This window comes from Hypanus sabinus, chromosome 31 (genome assembly GCF_030144855.1).
Source record: "Hypanus sabinus isolate sHypSab1 chromosome 31, sHypSab1.hap1, whole genome shotgun sequence".
Taxonomy (NCBI): Eukaryota; Metazoa; Chordata; class Chondrichthyes; order Myliobatiformes; family Dasyatidae; genus Hypanus; species Hypanus sabinus.
Genome location: NC_082736.1, coordinates 10,582,911 through 10,597,166, shown reverse-complemented (window position 1 = coordinate 10,597,166; position 14,256 = coordinate 10,582,911). Strand labels below are relative to the sequence as shown.

General features: G+C 42.8%; 2 protein-coding genes and 1 pseudogene across 5 annotated transcripts in view; 1 reads left to right on the top strand and 2 right to left on the bottom strand.

The window, feature by feature from the left end:
* LOC132383851 (uncharacterized) overlaps window positions 1-14,256 on the top strand; it is a 112,441-nt gene that overhangs the window by 29,593 nt on the left and 68,592 nt on the right. The window lies entirely within an intron of this gene.
* LOC132383845 (uncharacterized) overlaps window positions 1-14,256 on the bottom strand; it is a 405,546-nt gene that overhangs the window by 390,152 nt on the left and 1,138 nt on the right. The window lies entirely within an intron of this gene.
* LOC132383893 (histone H2B 1/2-like) lies at window positions 4,481-5,468 on the bottom strand (annotated as a pseudogene).

The following is a 14,256-nucleotide window of genomic DNA, read 5'->3' as shown; positions in this document are numbered from 1 at the left end:
ATCGTTTCCTACGGTGAAACAGGGGCGACCTTTGTTTGATCCTTATTTGGAAGGATTTTGTTGACTATCTTCGTGTTAATCCCTAGGTTTAACTAGAAAGGATTGAAGGTAGTGGAGAAGGAAAGGTCAGTGCCTTTAAGCCGTTCTGTTTCGTGAATTCTTCGTGGGAAGTTCGACGTCGGGGATCGAAGCAAGCGACGTGAAAGAGAACCTAAATCGTCTTATAAAGTCTCTCCTTTTAAATGGACTGTGAGCATATCGAACTTTTGGCAATACCACTTTAAAGAACTGTTTTTGGAATATCACTTTACGAACTGTTTGAACAGCCGCTCAGCAGCTGTTTCTGGTTACGGTAGTGTTTGTTTACTTTTGGGGGGTTTGTTTTCTGTGTTTAATAAACGTGTTGTTTGTTATGAAACCCTTGCCGAACTCATATATTTATTGTTGCCTGAATACGTAACAATATTAACAAAAGCACATTACCTCTCTTTTCCAAAATATTACTCAACCATTCTATCACCATAAATTCCATAACTTTACACAAATGGGACATCAGTGATATTGGTCTATAACTAGAAGTATCCAACAGGGGTTTCCCAGGTTTTAGAAAAGACACTACAATTGCCATTTTCCATGAGGAGGGAAGATGGCCTGGAAGTCCAAGTATGATTCAAAAATTGCAATATTATCTCAAAAGAGTTGTTGGCCATACGTTTAAACATGCAATAACATGTATCATCCATTCCTGGAGTCATCTGACCTGTACTATTAATAGCTTCCTTCAATTCACACAAAGGAAACTCTACATCACTATCATTGCTACAGCTGGTTTCCAATATATTAAGGTATTCTCTTAAAAGCTTATCCCTACATTCTCTTAAACAATTTTGATTATGAATTGCAGCAAATGAGCCAGTACTCAACCTTCTCTCTTTCAGGAACAATTGTATTAACTTTTTCAATCAATACTGGGAACACTGTGAATCCCGCACCCCCATTTTCTTAATCATTCCCCAAACATCTCCAAGTTTAATAGTCCTTCCAATACTATCACAATATGACCTCCATTAAATCTTTTTCACAACCTTCGTTACTTTCCTCACCACGGCCTGTGACCTGCTACACTTAATATGATCACTCAGTGAGTGATACAGTACTTCTTAACTTTCTCTCAATAATTGTCTCTGCACACTCCTCCGACCCCCAGGGTACAGCCTTTCTGCTATTAATGCACTTTTTAATATGAATCTCATCCACCCCAGTTTGATGAATAATGTGATGTTTCTTTGCAAAAACCACATCATACTCACCATTCAGCTCATACAGATGCTCACCACATAAATCATTAAAACTTCTCCCAATTTGCTTTACTAAAGTTCCACCTCCTAAAAGTGGCCTCCTGTCCCTGATATAAATCCAAACCCAAGCTTACAAATACAGGGAAATTGTCACTTCCCAATGCTTCATCACCCATGACATCTCACGACTCACTCCAATGTTCAAAACTAAAGTTGCATTTACAGTAGTTTCCTAACTATTGTGCACATTAAATCTTGTTCCTCTCCCACCATTAAAACACACAAGATGTGAAATATCTAAAACTCCTCTACAATCAAACCATCCATCATTCTGAGAACAAACCCACAGTTTACTAACTATGTGTTAAAATCCCCACACCATACAACCCTTAGTGAGCTAAGGGACTCCAACTTATACTGATCCAACTGTGACTGATCTGATTGGAAAGAACAAATATTCCAATTAGGGAGCTGCTTTATTCACCAATCAAGAGACAGCAATGACAGAAGCACAAAAAATAACCGTCTAACCGCCGAAATAAACTCAAAATTGCAAAACACCAAAAACGCCTTTGTTGCTAAAATTAAACCACAACAGGTTTGTTTGTCGACCCTTTACCCACATTACTGAAGTCCAAAATATTTAAACCAAGTATAGTTAATATTGTGATGGTGTCTGGTAATTTAGTTCACCGACTTCCATCAATTGATAAATGATTCGAATAAAACCGTTTGTCAGCGTCTGTTCGCGGTCGGTCATTGTGTAGACTAAAGTCAGTTTAGCATCGGGTCGCCCTTCAGAAAGTGGGCTTCAGAAATATTCTGAACGAACCGTGACAGTGTTCGGCACTCGCGTTGGAATGTAGTTAAGAGAAGTAAACAAAATGGGACAAAACTTAATGAACCGCATTCCCCGCAGTAACTAAACCAGAAACAATTAGTGTCACGTTAGGGGAATTTGATGACCTAGAACAGGGGTCGGCAACCCACGGCTCTTTCATCTCTGTGCTGCGGCTCCCTGTGGCTTTGGAAAATAAATGATGAGTATTTAATTAAAATGTATCTTACGTTAGTTTGTTAGTTTTTGAAATGTAATTCTAAATTTGAAGATTATCGTGATCTTGTACAATCTAAATAAAACGTGTTTTTTGTCGCTATTAATATACGTCACCAATGCCTGACACCCGCCAGTGCGCGATTTTTTTTAATTTTTCAATCCAAGGTAGGCTAACTATGGAGAATTCTAAAAAAAGAATAGTGACTGAAGAAAACATAATGTTTAATGATACGTGGGCAGATTCATTTGCTTTCACTGCTGACGAGACTGGTTTACTGGTATACTTAATATGCAATGAGAAAGTAGCAAACGACAAAAAGTCAAATGTCGCAAGACATTTCCAGAATAAACACGCAGCCTTTGCTCAAAAATATCTGGATGGAGATGAGAGAAAAAAAGCCGTTTCAGAACTGATGCGGAAGGTTGATCTGAGCAAAAATCATTTCAAGAAGTGGATGAAGTCTGGAAAATCAACTACATATGCTAGTTTTGTTGCCGCTCAGGAAATAGTCAGGCACGGGAAGCAGTTTACAGATGGTAAATATATAAAAGAATCTTTCATTAAGATTTCAGAACATCTATTCACGGGCTTTAAAAACAAGAGTGAAATTGTGCAGAAAATCAGGGATATGCCCCTCTCTGCAAAGACTGTCAAAGACAGAACCATAAGAATTGCAGAAGACATCCCAAGACAGCAAATTAAAGACATCAATTCAGCTGTGGCCTACTCAATTGCCTGTGACGAGTCTAAAGACATTGAACAAATACCGCCTCTAAAAGGCCATACACGGGGGGGTGGGGGGTGGAGACATCTATGAGGCTGTCTTGAATTGTTTAAGAGCCAAAGGAATAAAGACCACCCACCTGGTGTCAGTAGCTACTGATGGGGCACCAAGTATGACAGGAGCGCACAAGGGATTTGTGGCTTTACTGCAGAAGTCGCTGGTCAGAAAGCTGCTGACTTTTCACAGCACCTTGCACCAAGAGGCACTGTGCGCTCAAACATTTCCTCCGGAATGCACAGAAGTAATGGATGTTGTCATTCAGATTGTCAATAAAATAATGGCAAAAAGTTTAAATCACCGTCAATTCCGTTTGTTACTGGACGAGCTGGAAAACGCATATTCTGATCTCCTGCTGCCGGTGGCTGTGCAGAGGGGAGGTGCTGAAACGCTTTGTTGCGTGTCCAGAAGAAGTGAGAACTTTCCTGGGCAGCAAAGGCTCACCTTTTCTGAGCTGGAACAGCCAGTGTGGCTGGAAAAGCTACACTTCATGGTAGACATGACAGCGCACATGAACACACTGAACGCAGCTCTTCAGGGGAAAGGACGCACAGCCCTGCACATGTTGGAGGATGTTTTGGCATTCGAGCGCAAGTTCACAGTGCTTGCCAGAGATTTACAGAAAGGCACATTGTCTCACTTCCCCAATTTGAAAGAGTTCAAACATGCTCACGTCATGATTAATTCGGAGTATTACATTCTGCAATCATCGCAATCCAAGCATCGTTTGGGAAACACTTCTGTGAGTTTAGAGAGGAAAAAAACACATTATCCTTCCCGGCCACTCCCCTAAGCATCGATCCATCCCAACTGAATACGACTGCATTGGCAGGTGTGAGTCAACCTGATCTTGAGATGGAACTGGCCGACATAGCCAACAAAGACTTATGGGTGTCCAAGTTTAGACGCTTGACAGCAGACCTTGAAGATGTTGCCCGTCAGAAGTCCGTTCTTGCTCAGAATCACAAATGGAGTGATATTGAAAACCTCTCCAAATCGGACAAACTTGTGTTCGAAACATGGAATGCTATCCCCGACACTTAGGTAAACATTAAGAAGTATGCGCTTGGAGTCCTGTCGATCTTTGGATCCACATATGTATGTGAGCAGGTGTTCTCCAACATGAACTTTATTAAAAACAAACATCGTGCACGCCTCACAGATAACAGCTTGCGATGAAGGTGACGTCATATAGCCCTGATGTGCAGACGCTGTGCGCTGAAGTCCAGGAGCAGAAATCCCATTAACCAAGTATGATAAATATTTTAATTGCCTATTATTTTAGGTATATTCATATTTTTTCATTGTTCAGTGAAATAGTCCTTTTATTTTTCAGGGTGACGTTATTTTTGGTTTGCTGCTGGCGGACAGTTTAAGTTCGGCGTTTTTCATAAATACAAGAAGGACTCAAATAGACTTTGAGTATTTTACTTAAAAGTAACCTTCAACCCAACGTCTTTTTTTCGGAGTTCAAAATGTTTTTGTTGCATGCAGAAATGTAATTTCATTTTCTCTGCAGGAGTTTATCAATTTCATAAATGCAACACATTATAGTTTGTTTATACATAGCATAAAGACAAAAAAAAGCGTTGTGTGCAGTGTTAACTTTTTTTAAATATCAAATGGGTTTTGTGGCTCCCAGTGTTTTCTTTTCTGTGGGAAATGGGTCCAAATGGCTCTTTCAGTGGTAAAGGTTGCCGACTCCTGACCTAGAAGTAACAACGGGGAAGGGGTGCGTAGCGATTCCGTGTCTGTGCAGAGGGCAGGAATTAACAGAGAAATCGGGATTACGCTGAAGAGTGGACAGCAAGTTCTGAGTAACGGAAATAAGATTCTGAATGAGCGTGTCAACAAGAAACTTACAAATTTACCTCACATCCATGTCTCAACATTGAATAACTCTTTTAATGAAAACGTGAGTGGCTCTTAAATGAGCCTTTGATTTTCCCGTTTGTTTTGTCTTTACTTGGAGCTGGTGTACTTGGTCACCGCCTTTGTCCCTTCGGACACGGCGTGCTTGGCCAGCTCCCTGGGCTGGTGGTCTGGATCTCCCGGGAGCTGATGGTAGACCGCTTGTTGTAATGGGCCAGACGGGAAGCCTCACCCGCGATGCGCTCGAAAATATCGTTCACGAATGAATTCATGACGGTCATGGCCTTGGAGGAGATGCCGGTGTCGGGGTGAACCTGCTTCATCACTTTGTAGATGTAGATGGCGTAACTCTCCTTCCTCGTCCTCTTGCGCTTCTTGCTAGATTTGCTCGTCGGTTTGGACTCAGCGTTCTTGGCGCCCTTCTTGGGAGCGGGTTTCGGTGCATCAGGCATTTCCCCGTCGGCTTCAAACACAATAATAAGCAGAAGCTGTTTGGAGCCCGGATTAAATAGGCAGCGCCCAAAGTGGTATGTTAATGAGGATAGGAATGCTGAGCATTTTCATTGGCTGTTTGAAGAAAGGAATCACCAATTGGAATGCCGGGGGACGGGAGGCGGCACCAATGTGTGGTGGTTACCGCTGTTGTTTAATGCAGGAGGAAGTACAGAAGGGCAGAGACAGGCGGGGGTGCGGGCTGAAATTGAAAAGGGAAACGCAAATTTCAAAAGTAGAATGCAAATAAAATCAGATGAAATATAGTAAAATTAAAGACTAAAACGTTTAGTTCATGACACAGGGCAGCAAGAGAGCGAAGGAGAGGTTTGGACATTTCAATGAAAAGTTCAAATCGAGTTTATTTATGCCCAGGAGAAAGGAACAACGTACTTGTAGCTGCATCACAGACACATTGCATTAGACTCAACACTGATAAAAAACAAACTGGAATTAAATATGAATTATACCAAAATATTCAAACAGACAGAGGACTATCAGATCAAAATTAAAATAACAAAGAGACCGTGCGGGCAGTGGGAGAATCACCCCTCTTGTGCTTCTTCATCTCGTCACTCTCGATTAAGTGTCACGCAACGCTGCCACTTTGATCCCGCCTACCTTCACTAACCAGGACCAACTCTTGCCTTTATTGGATTTTCCTCCTCCTTACACATTGGGTTTGTGGGGGTTTGGTTAATCGGGGTGTGTGCCCCCTTGGACCTGAGGATTAGGTTTCAGGGTAGGGCTGGTGGATGTATGCGTGAGGCTGGGAGAGATAAAGCTGTGGAGTTTAGTATGGTGAGATACGTGGGGCTATGGTGGATCGGGACGTGTAGTGGAGCCACTTTGATCTAGCCGATGCCTTTCATTAATGTGGTCCGACACCACTTTGCTTAATGAACTGGGTGTGCAAAGGGACACATCATTAGTAATGCAACCTGGGTCATTGTCGGTTTCCGGTCTTTAAGCATGAGACATCAACACCCAGGCGAACCAGGCAGGGTTGATCAGGCCCAGCTTGTGTTTATCCCATGGGCCAAGATTATGAGAGGAATGTAATCCTGCATGTTGTGGGTATTTTAGACCTTGTTACTTGGCTTTATTTTGACCGTTTGGGTAGTACAATCTTCTGAGGCTTACCTCCTAGTAAGGTTCAACTTTCCTACTTTAAATTTACACCTGTCTTTATTTATTACAACCAGACCACACAGCTTCAAAATAGAGCGGCATCCTTTCAGAATGCAGATGAGGAGGAGTTTCTTCAGGCAGAGAGTGGTGAATCGGTGGAATTTTTTGCCACAGGCAGCTCTGGAAGCAAAATCACTGGGTATAGGCAGAGATTGATGGATTCTTGATTGATCAGGGAATGAAGGGATACAAATGAAGGAAGGCGATTGGGACTAAGAGGAAAAAATGATCAGTTATGATGAAATGCCAGAGAAGGATCAACAGGCAAAATGGCCGAATTCTGCTCCTATATCTGATTGTCTTATGGACTCATTTAGTGATTAAAATTCTCCCAGACACTGTTGATCTCAGCTTTGACTCAGTCCAGCACCTGAGGCTCCAGATTACTTATATAAGGAATGCAGAAGTTCTTTGTGCTCAGCTTAAAGAAATATCATCTCATTTCCACCTCGAATGCTTGTCACCTCATTCTGAGCAACAGACGCAAAATGCTAGTGGAAGTCAGCAGGCCAGGCAGCATCTATGAAATAGAGTAACGAGCCGATGCTTCGGGCTGAGAATCATCACCAGGATGAGAACTGATGGAAGGGTCTCGGCCCGAAGTGTCGACTGTTTACACTTTTCCATAAAGGCTGTCTGTCCTGCTGAGTTCCTTCAGCATTTTGTGTGTGTTGCTTTGGATTTCCAGCATCAGCAGATTCCCTCGTGTTTGTGATTTACACACCATTCTGAGGGTGTTTTCCTCAGTTATGGAGCTGTCATTCAGGGGAAAGATCCCCCTTGCCTACTGTCTGTCACAGCCTGAAAGAATCTAACGGATTTCCTCATTTTCACATTGACTGCAGGGAATACAGACCCAACCCACTCACTCTCCTCCCACATAACCAACCCTCCATCCCTGCAACCAGCCCAGTCAGTGTGGGGAACAGTCACTGCGCTCCCTCTATTTCACGGTTATCCTTTCTGAGGAAGTGTGACCAAACCCGGACACTACATTCACGCTGTGCTCTCACCAGGGCCCTATAGAATCCAGTGAGACATCTGTACCCCTCTTCTCCACTCCTCCTGGATCACAGGACAAAATAATGTTTGCTCTCTCATTACTTGTAGTATCTGCATGTTAACTCAAGTGATTTGTTTATGACACCCAGGTCCCTCTGAACATTCCCATGTGGAAATAACTCTTACAGTTTGTTCCTGGGAATGGGTGATCTCACATTTCCCCACATTCTGTTCCATCTGTCCCATCCTCAACCATTCACTCTCTTGTCGACATCCCCCAAACCTTCTCACAACTGACACTGTCCGTCCCGCTCTGCCACAGCCACAGACGTAGTCACTGAGTTATGTAGCACAGAAACAGGCCCTTCAGCCCAACACATCCATGCTGACCAAGTGGCCAAACAAAACCATTGTCCGTTGCCTGCAGAGGCAATCTGCAGTTACATTGATGGGATTATCGTATTGGCCCCCAATTACCACCAGGAGGTGCAGGAACGGAGATGTTTATGTTTATGGAGAGGTGCCGAGCAGGGTTGTCTTAGTGGGGGACTTTATTTTCCATAGAATTAATTAGATCTTTGTCAATACTTAGATGCACGAGATTTCTTCAGTGAATCCGAAGAGTATTTGAAATATTATGTACAGAGCCCAACCAGAGAAGAGAACATACGGGAATTAGTTTAGGGAAACGAGCAAGGCCTGGTGACTGCTAAGTGTCAGTGAACATTTTGGGAACAGTAATCGCAACTTTTTTTTTGGTTATGAGTAAGAATAAAAACAGATCTTGTATGAAGGTACTGAATTGCAGTAGGGCAAGTTAGGACGGAGTAAGACAGAAGTCAAGGGGCATTGATTGGGAGCAGCCACTGTCAGACAAGTCCATATCTGACATGTGGGAGTTGTTTAAATACCAGCAGCTCAGAGTTCAGGATCAGCATGTTCCTGTAAGGAGCAAGGACAAGGATAGTAAGGTAAGGGAACTTCAGATGAGTGGAAAGATCCTACATTGAAGGATATGGAAGGTTTATGAAGCTAAAATCAGACTGGTAATCTTCGGAATATAAAGATAGCAGAGAAATGCTAAAGGAGCTGATAGGAAAGGCCAAATGGCACCACAAACTCTACTTGCAATGTAGGATCAAAGATAATCCCAAGGCCTTTTGATTTGCATTAATAAAGCAAGGCTAACCAGAGAATGGAAAGGTCTACTCAAGATTAAAGGATGAATGATGTGGATGAAGTCAGACCAAGTGGCTGAGGTACTAAATGAGAATGTTGTGTCAATATTTACCGAGGAGAAGAAATTGAATGTCAATGAAAACAGAGTGGAGCAGGCTAATGTGCAGAGACTTGTTGAGATTAAGGAGGAGGTTGTGCTGGGATGTCTGAAAAGCAATAAGATGGAAAAGACTCCAGGACCTGAAGGAATATATCCTACAATAGTGAAAGAAGCAAGTGAGTAGATTGCTTGGGATTTCGCAAGGAATAGTGCGTCCTCAATCACAACATGTGAGGTCCCACAGTGCTGGTGTGTTGCAAATGTTGCAGCTTTGATCAAGAAGGTAAATAACAAGAATCCAGGAGCTGCAGCTCCTTATGCACCGTGTTAGAGAACCTGAGATGCAGCTCGATGATTTTCATCTGGTCAGGGAAAGAGTGGAAGGGATAGAGAGTAGCTATAGGCAGGTAGTCCCTCTGGGGCCTGGGGAGACAGGTAAGTGGGTAACAGTCAGGAGAAGGTAGTGCAAGAGGTAGATGCTCATCCTCTGCACATCCAATTTATCAAGGCCTTTCACCATTTAATTTCAATTAGGTCAACACTCATTTTCCTAAATTCCAGTGAAGACAGGCCAAAAGCCAATAAACACTCTTCATATGACAAGCTGTTTAATCCTGGAATCACTTTCGAGAACATTCTTTGTAACCCATCCAGCTCATCCTTCCTGAGATAAAGGACCCAAAACAGCTCACAACACTGAGATCGCACCAGTACTTTATACAGTACATTATTATGATTGGTGCAGATATTGTGGGCCAAAGGGCAGGTTGCCATCTGTTCCACATTGTGTACAGTGCTTTATCTAACAGCTATTGCAGGGACATGGTTACAGAGACTTGGACTGCGAATTTGACATTCCTACATGTTTAATGTTCCACATGGAATCAGCAAAATGGAAAGGAGCAGGGTGGATTTGTTTATAACGTGCGGGTGAAGGGGTGGACACAGTGCCATCAAAAGTATTCAGTCTGCTTTGGAGGTTTTCAGGTTTATTGTTTTGAAACGTTGAATTTGGCTTTTTTGACACTGATCAACATAAAAGACTCTGTGGTGTCAAAGTGAAAACAGATCTCTACAGAGTGATCTAAATTAATTGCAAATATAAAACACAAAATAATTCAGTGCATTTGTATTCACCTCCTTCAATTCAGTCATTAGTTGATGCACCTTTGTCAGTAATTACCGTTGGCTCTGTGTAGATAGGTCCCTATCCGCTTTGCACATCTGGACACTGAAAATTTTCTCCTTTCTTCTTAGAAAACTGCTGAAGCTCTGTCAGTTTGAATGTGGTTCATGAGCGAACAGATCTTTTCAAGTCCAGCAACAAATTCTCAATTGGATTGAGGTCTGAACTCTGACTTGGCCACTCCTGGACATTAACTTTGTTTTGAGGCATTCCTGTGTAGCTTCGTTGTTATGCTTATGGTGATTGTCTTGCTGGAAAATAAACCTTCTCCTAACTTGCAGTTCACTTGCAGACTGCATTAGGTTTTTCTCCAGGATTTCCCTGCATTTTGCTGCATTCATTTTATCATCTACTTTTATGAGCCTTCCAGGACCTGCTGTAGTGAAGCATTCCTACAGCGTGATGCAGCCTCCAATGTAATTCACGGTAGGGATGGTGTGTTTTTGATGATGTGCAGTGTTTGGCTTACACCAGACTTGATGATTAGTCAGATGGCCAAAAAGTTGAATTTCGGTTTCATCAGACCATGGGACCTTTTTCCAGCTGGTTTCAAAGTTCCCCCTCAAGGTTTCTGACTAACTCCACGCGAGATTTCATGAGAGTTTTTTTCCATCAGTGGCTTTCTCTTTGTCACTCTCACATAAAGTTGTGACAGTGAAACAACTAGGCAACAGTTGCTGTATATTCAGTCACTCCCATCTCAGCCACTGAGGCCTGTAACTTCTCCAGAGTTGTCACAGGTCGCTTGGTGGACTCCCTTACTGGCCCCTTCTTGCACAGTCACTCAGTTTTTGAGGATGTCTTGCTCTCGGCAGATTTACAGCTCTGCCATGTTCTTTCTATTTCTGGAGGCGTGACTTAACTGTACTCCAATGGTATTCAGTGACTTGAATTTTTTATACATCTCCTGAATTGTGTTTTTCAATAACCGTTTTGCAGAGGTTGCTTGGAATGTTAATCTGACTTCATGGTGTAATTTCTCCCAGGATACTGATGCACCAGCAGCTGGACCTTCCAGATATCAGTGTATTTTTACTACAATCTATTGAAACACCTTGACTGCACACAGTGATCTCCACTTAACTGATTATGCAATTCCTAAAACCAATTGACTGGACCAGTATTGATCTGGTGAGTCATATTAAAGGGGTGAATATGTGGACAGGCAAATATTTTGTGGTTTTTTTTATCTGTAATTAAATTAGAGCACTTTGTAAAGATCTGTTTTCACTTTGACAAAAAAAGTCTTTTTCCATTGATTAGTATCATAACAACCCAAATTCAATGCACTGTTTTTCAATACTGCAAAATAATAAAACATGAAAACTTCCAAGAGGCATGAATACTTTCATAGTGGGGATAGTGATTGGGAAAGGGGGAAGGGAAAGACATGGGGAGGATATCAAAGAGAGATGAGAATAGAACTGTGATTTTTATGAGAGACTTAATCAGAAGCAGATTGGGATACCTCTGCACTGAGTACCTTTGCTCTGTGAGCTGCAACAACCACGACCTGCCAGTGGCAACCTATTCTAGTTCTGTTTCCTATTCCCATACCCACATATCAGTGCCTTACAGCTGTCTTAACCGGGTGTCAGGGTGGTAATGGGGTCAAGCTGGCACTTCCTATCAAATGCTGCCTCAAAATGCATCTGTCAACCAAATCCAGCTCCTGGCTTTTACATATGGCTTAGCTACTAAGCCCGATGGAACTGTTTCTAGTGCCAGCGGAAGGTGCAAATGGGTTACTGGGATCATATAACCAACTGCTTAGGGCAGATGGGGCTTGTCACCCACATTTGGCAGCTCATCCAGTGGAAGGAAAATTCTGATCTCAAACCCCCACTGGCTTGAGGCTAGACCCATTCAAGGGAAAGGTATTGGGAGTAAACTCTGAGGAAAAATACAGAACTGGATTCCCTGTCAGTCCGATGTTCAATGCAGACAGGCAATCCTGTGACACAGCTGGTGCCTGACTGCATTAGTCTTTGTTGTTGCACTGGATTCATCAGCTGCGTGGAGAGCAGGAGCCCCTGCATGGGCAACAGCTTGCTTTACATAACGTACTACCCTGGCTTGCATATTGACTTTCACAGCGAGGGCAGAATATCCATGGTCGACCCTGACCAACGGAGGGCCATCACCAACATGTCTGTCCATGGCTTCCTCTCCTACTACAATGAGGCCAAGTACAGGTTGAATGAGCAACGCCTCACATTCCGACTGTGTCGACTCCAATCTCAAAGGCGTGACCATTGATTTCTTCAAATTCAGGAAATCACTATCCTCTGTTTCTTGCCACACTCCACCTCAGTGCACCTTGCACTTAATGTCAGTAAGACAAAAGAGTTGACTGAAGGATGGGTAAGGCTAAGGAACACGAACCAGTCCGCAGAGGGATCAGAAGTGGAGTGAGGGAACAATTTTGAGTTCCTGGGTGTCAATATCTCTGAGGATCTAGCTTGGTTGCAACATATCGATGCAGCAACAGTATAAAGAGAGCAAGACAGTGGAGATATTTCATCAGGAGTTTGAAGATATTTGGTTTGTCACTTTAAAACACTCAAAACCTTATACAGATGTATTTGATATATTATTTGTTATTTCTGTTTCTGCACTATATTTAATCTACATAATATCCATATACACACACATTCTATAATTTACTTATTCTTTCTATATTATCATGTCCTGCATTGAACTGCTGCTGCTAAATTAACAAATTTCCTGACACCTGCCGGTGATAATAAACCTGATTCTGGTTCTGACTCTGAATTCATCCCCACAGACGGATGTGGCCAAATCATTGGGTATATTGAATGATGAGGTTCTTGATTGTGGGGGTGGGGTATGAGTGTTCGCGAAGGTTAAGAGATCTGTCATGATCTCTTATTCCTGGCAGAATGGGGCAGCAGACAGGATGGGCCAAATGGCCGAATTCTGCTCCTGTGTCTTATGGTCTTGGTGCAGATGCAGGACATTTCAAGGGGAAGGTTGAGCAGCCGGACATCGTGGTGGACAGTGCATGTTGGTTATAGCAACGTAGGGAGGAGGAGGGATGTGTTCCTGTGCAGTGAATTTAGAGAAATAAGACAGAAACTGAAAAGTAGTAAGCTCTATATTACTCCCAGTGACACTTGTTAGCGCATGGAGATACAGACAGATACCACTGCTGAATGTGTGCCTGATGAGCTGGTGCAGGGGACAAAGATTCAGATTCATGGATCAATGGGGATAACTACTAGGAATGATTGACAGAAACTGTTCACTCCCTAGGGTCTTCATGGGAAGGAACAGTTTTCTCCCTCCTAAAACTGCAGGGAATAGTTTTAACGTCACAGGTTGGAGGTTTAAAGAGGATCTGAAGGGTGAGGTGATGGAGGTGGATAAAATTATGTGACACATACAGAGGTGAGAGAGACAGAGATAGTTTCTCTTGATGTGGGTGTAAAACTAAAGGAAATAGTTTTAATTTGAGAGGTGGGAAATTTAAAGGGAGTTTGAAGGGTAAGTATTTCACAGTGAGGTATTCCAAGTGAGCCATCAGAGGAGGTGTTGGATGCAGAAACACACAAAGTCTCTGGTCACGAACAGTTCTCAGGAACCTGTCATTACTGTGTTCATCCTGCCCTGGTTGATCTTCCAAGTGTTGAGTCCATTGTTTTCCATCTGTATTAACAATCTCGATGAGAACGTGGAAGACTGGATCAGCAAGTTTGCAGATGACACCAAGGTTAGGGGTGTGATGGACAGCAAAGGCAGCTAGCAAATCTTGATGTAGGATGTGGAGCAGGTGGCAAAATGAAAGAGTTTACAATCTGGAACACACTGCCTGAGGGATGGTGTAGGCTGGTATTTAATGACCATCTGGATGAGCATTTGAATCACCAGGGCAGGGTAGGAGACACCCAGATTAGGGGTGCAGTGGACAGTGAGGAATGGAAACAAATGTTGGCATGAGATGTGGACAAGCTGGAAAAGCAGCAGATGGAACTTAATGCACACAAGTATGAGGTGTTTTTGAACATGGGCTTAACGTGAGAAATTTGTGGTTTAAAGAGGATCTGAGGGTTACAATCTGGAACACACAGCCTGTG